The sequence below is a fragment of the Telmatherina bonti genome, assembly GCF_933228915.1.
Source record: "Telmatherina bonti genome assembly, chromosome: 7".
Taxonomy (NCBI): Eukaryota; Metazoa; Chordata; class Actinopteri; order Atheriniformes; family Telmatherinidae; genus Telmatherina; species Telmatherina bonti.
In genome coordinates, this window is record NC_136625.1 from 11,015,780 (window position 1) to 11,021,349 (window position 5,570).

Below are 5,570 nucleotides of genomic sequence, written 5' to 3' on the forward strand. Positions count from 1 at the left end.
TCTTTGCTCGCTTCATACATCACAATACAGATGCAACTCTTTCTGTCTCTACAATGAAAGCATCAAACTGACGGCGTCATCGGGAGCAGCTCATCACATCTGTAACTTTTGCATCATTACATGCAAGAAACCAGTGTGAATTCCCCTGTAACAAAGCTTTCACAGCACATCACTTTAAATGCAATTCAGAAGGAAAAACAGCTAATATACACCAAGCAGTTTTGTACAAACACCTTTGTAATCTGTAAAAACCTACAAAGCTTTTCATTTGGACTTGAACACCTGACTGGCGTTTGCGTGATTGTTTCCTACCTCTGACTAATAAAAATTATGTTCATGTGCTTTGAGAGATTTGGGGTAAAGATATTAGCATATTTCCATCATCGTCATCTTTGAAACACCAAAAAAAGGGACATTTTTGTCTGAAAGACTCAAATATCTCCGACTGTGAGAATGAAAGCCAAACCAACCCAAAGCTGGTGGCCAAGAACCTGATTCTCTACATCTTGGTTTTGTTTATCCAACAGCACATTCAGACAGTCAGCCCTCTGCATCCGCATCACGGCACAACTGGAGAGATGATTTGTTTACTGTCAATGCAATCCAAATTCATGGGAAAACAGCAAACAGGCAAGATTAAGTCTTTGAATTGAAATGTGTGTTTGTGGGGACTAAACCAGTTCTAAAGCCAAAACCTTTTTCTAACCCTTACAAAGTAGTTTTTAATGAGCTTATTCCAAATTTATACACCAAACCAGACAGCAAGTTAAAGCAAGAGTGATGAAAAACAAAAGTTAAGTCTTATTTTTTTTGGAAATTAATTAAATCTCTTGTGAATAACAGGTATTTTTTTTTTTTTTTTTTTTTTTTAGCCTTACCACCTACTGAGGCATGATGCACTCATTTGAAGGAAAAAAAGTTCTGTTTCTCTAAATGAATGAGATGATTTCACAAAATAACACAAGAAAATTTCCATTAAAAAAAAAAAAAAAAAAATTAATGCAATCCTGAAGGAAGCAAGCACAGAATAATAAGCCAAAAAAAAAGAAGAAGTCACATTGCATTTTACAGGACAATCCCTTCGCCAAACCGGATGCTACAGGTGAGGTCCAGTCATCAAGAAGACCCACTGATTCACCAATTAGACCCTCTCATCCAGGGACTAGTCTTTTTATTTTTATTTGAATTCTTTAAAATATCATTTTATTTTGGCACGCAGTTTTATTCACTAACAGCAACTAGTTTTCTCATTTCTGTTTGTTTCTCATTTATATTTAACTTTTTAGATTCATAGTTTAGTTACTATGATCTAAAGTTGGCTTGTATGTGTATGTATATGTGTTAATACTGGCAAGTACGTATATGTTTGTACGTATGTATGTGTGTGCATAGAGGTGTGCGTGTATATGTATGTATGTATATATGTATATGTGTACATATGTACATATATGTGTATATATATATATATTATGTGTGTATACATGTGTGTGTATATGTATGTATATGTATGCGTGTGTATGTGTGTGTATATGTATGTGTATGTATGTATGTGTGTATATGTATACATCTGTAGGTTGTTTTCTTTCTTTTTATTTTTGGGTTATTTTTTAGGTTTTTTTTTCTCTCCCTTTTCTCTCCATTTATCTCTTTCACTTTTCTTATGAGGTGTTTTTTCTCCTTTCTCTTTCTGTCTTTCGTCTGTCCTCTCTGGTCCAGCAGTACAAACTCTACAATTCAAACAACAATACAAAATAAATATAGAAATAAAATAAAAATTCAGAAAGTCAAGGGGAACATTATATCTATAAAGCTTCCCTTGGCAGAGAAAATTTGCTCAGCAGAACACAGCATGCAGACCATCATTCTGCTGCCTAAATGCTGGACAAGACAAAAAAAAAATAAAAATATAATTTTATTTATTCAACAGCTATTTTATAGTGGCACTAAACCATTGTTATTTCCTGTTATACCTGTTAGTTAAAAATTTTATCAGCTGGATCCAGTTTTAGGTAAGTGGACTGAGCTTTTCAAGCTTTTCCAGTCATGTGTTGATTACTTAAAGAAATTTTACACTACAAGCCACAGTCACCCATTCAGACACAACTTTTTGTTATATACAAAGTGCTTTCGCCTTTCATATGTATTCATACCTTGACAGGAACCTTGCAGAAAGCAGCATCGGGTTCAGTGTAGTCAGGGGAAGTCTGGAACTGACAACTTTCCAGCTTGATTGCTTTTCCTCCCTATTTCCTCTTCTCCTTCTCTGCTCCGGCCCGGTGTTGGCAGTAGAGGAAAATAATGGCATTCTACACCGAATCTGCTTTGATATGGATCAAATATTGAATTATTAATCAAGAACTTTGCCTCTTACCAAATCAAACTTCTCTTGATAAATGGAGCGATCATCGATCAACTACCCAACCTGTTGCTGTGTCCTGGCGCCGGGACTGCCTTTGGCTATTTGAGTCTTCATTCGTCTACTGTAGACCTACAACAGTGATGTGCAGTCAGGGAAAGCACGTGAGCTGGAGCCTTAGCTAAAAAAAGATTGCCTAAGACAGTATTAATAATATCCACTGATCTATGTAACAAATGTATGCAGGGCACAGAAGACTTCCATGTTGCATTGCCATGTTTAAATAGTGTAGCTAAAAAGGGACAAACTTGTTAGCATTACGTGTTTTAGTTGGGAATCTCTGTGTGTTGTAGGAGGAAGGATGGAAGTGAAACAAGCAAAGATGACCGTGGATCATTCAGCTTGCTGTTTTCCACTGAAATGAAGGACCATCTTTTCCCCGGGACAGAGGAAAAATAGCCAAAAGAAACAGTAACCAGGAGAAAATGAGAGTCTCCATCGTGGTAGCGTGGTAGCGATGGAAACAATGAGGGAGAGAAGATAAAGCATCTTCATCCTTGATGTTTTATTTGTCACGGACTGCTTTGAAAATGTCAAAATTCCCCCCCATGACACAACCAATCACTTTTCTTAGAAACAAGCGACTCGAGAGTCCAACACTGCCACCTTTGCTGCTGTTTGTCGCATCCAATGCATTAGGTTTCACGTGGGTGGTGATCAATTTAGCCTGTTGCTGTTGTTTGTTTGTTTCCCTACTATATCGTGGGGGGAGGTGGGGGAGCAGGGCTCCTCAGTCACCCAAAACCTTAAAAATATTTGGTCCGATTGCTCCTTTTTACTGTCAAGATCGAGATTTTATGTTTTTTCCTCTTTAATTTGCCAGCTGTCTGGGTGTTTTATTGCTGTATAAATATGCTGTGCAGGGATCAGCCTGCATTTAAATGGGCAGGTAGTGGAGAAGCCGTATCAACACACAGCACTCCCCTGAGCCTGTCACAGATTACTCCCGCTGCTTCGGGAATATGTTCGGGTGTTTCATGCATATATTCGAAGCTTGGAGTATATATGTGTTATTATCTTTATCAGAACCTTCCAGCTTTCCAGACATTTCATTTACAGTACATGAGGAACACTGACAGCCCAGTTTATATTGAACCTGTTTATTTCCACCCATCTCTCTGAATAATCCCTGAGCTGCCGCAGCGCTGTCCTCTTCTGCTGATGTGGGATCCTCGGTCCACTGTGGTGCTTCTCCTCCGCCATGCATCTCTAAAGTAAGCGTCCTTTCTTTTGCGGAGGAGATGAGATAGGGGAGAGCCTGTCTGCCTCTGGAAGCTAATCAACTTGTCAGTTCGTTTGTGTTGTTTGCATTGTTGTTGTTCAGCAGAGACTGAAATCAATTTTACAGCAATCGCAGCAGGACAGTAAAAGCAGCAGCAGAAGATTTTCCTGTGCCTGCCATCTTCTAAAAGATGATCCAATATCAAAGTCAAGTTGGTAACTTTTCTTCCTGTGGGAGCTTTGGATGGTGGAGAGTATTAGCTGAAATAGTGGCTGCACAATGACACAAAACACATCAAGACAGTGACTTTGCCCTTCGTGCATCACCGTCAGAAGTATGTCTTTGACTAAAATGAACTACAAGTACTTCTGCGCATACTGAAATACTGAAATCTTTGAGGGTACTTTATCTATGCAACCATAGTAGCAACATTTCCTATAGAAAAGTAAAAAATACATGGGCCATGGCTTTGAATTTACACACTGAAAGAAATGTGTGTGAACATTTTAATGCTTTAAGATGATTTGCAATATTTTTGTATGCAAAATCCTACAAGTGTGTGCATGAAATGGCTCCTTTGCTGTAAATGTTATCAGACAGAGACACAGGGGTAGAAATGATGAGCCAGAGGAATATAAGGTACTTTGCTGCTCGTTTTCTGCAAAAAGAAGGGATTAAAAATGGAAACAAAACTCAACTTTATAAATACATAAACAAGATTTTGTAGTGTTGCAACAAAAGTTTGGAATAGAATATACATACGTATATATTGTTACGCTCAGTCCATGGACCGTATATGAAAGATGGACGGAGCCTCCGGTGGTTAAAAGTGAAGCCTATGTGGAAGTGCATAAAACTGCAGTTCCCCCTGCATCCACTAGGGGCTGCAAAACAGAGCAAATCTCCATAGACTCCCATGTTAAAAAGACCAAGTTCACAGCAGAAATAAACATGTTTACAGTCTGGTTCAAAAATCCATTTTAGGTTTAATAGGTCAGGTTTACCTTCATGACAACTGTGGGGGGAGTGAAATTTTTCTAACTCTCCTGTTTAAAAGTAATTTAATCTTGAAGTTCGGCAAATTTAGGGGTGTGTCATTTTGATTGACAGGTACCCAATCTCCCGCTTCAAGTAAGAAGAACGTAGAACAACCGCGGTTTTTAGCCAGTAAACAATGCGACTTAGCTTTAGCCTTCTTACCTCCGTTAGCTGGTTAGCTCCTGTTAGCTCCTGTTAGCTCCGGGTTAGCTCGGTTAGCTCTTAGCTACAGGTAGCTCGGAATTTGCTCAATGTTGATCATCCACCATGACGCTCACAAGCCCCCACTCAGCTCCGCCTCTTTGCCCATATTTGTATTTTCCTGGGGAGACGACACACATGCCTCTGCCAAGATGGCGACGGTAGGAACCGCCCACCGAGCTTCAATTCAGCTCGGTAACCTATGGGTGACGTCACAGAGGCTACGTCCATCTTTTTATATGTAGTCTATGGCCCAGTCTAGGGGTTCCTGAACGCAACATAAAAAAAACATCCTTTAACCTGAATCAGACTGGCTCACAGAGAAAGGTTTAAACAAAAAATCCTGTGTTTCTTCACAACATGAAGATGATTGAACAAAAAAATGATACAGGAGTTTAAAGTAACCTTTAAGTAAGCAAACGCCAAAATAACAAACAAAACAAATCCTATGCTCTCAATCAAACCTACCTATTCCAAAAATAAACGAGAAAACAAAAACAGGTTCTTACCTCCCCAACACAAACATGGGGAAACTCAAATGAAAGAGGCAGCTCACTGCTATTTGACAAAAACGTTCTTTTTTACACACTGCTGGCCTGATATACATCATTCTTCCTCTTATTTATGCAGCAAAACAGACAATCATACCCGGCGGTCCAATCCTGAGTAGGCTATGGCACATCTGTTGTTGTT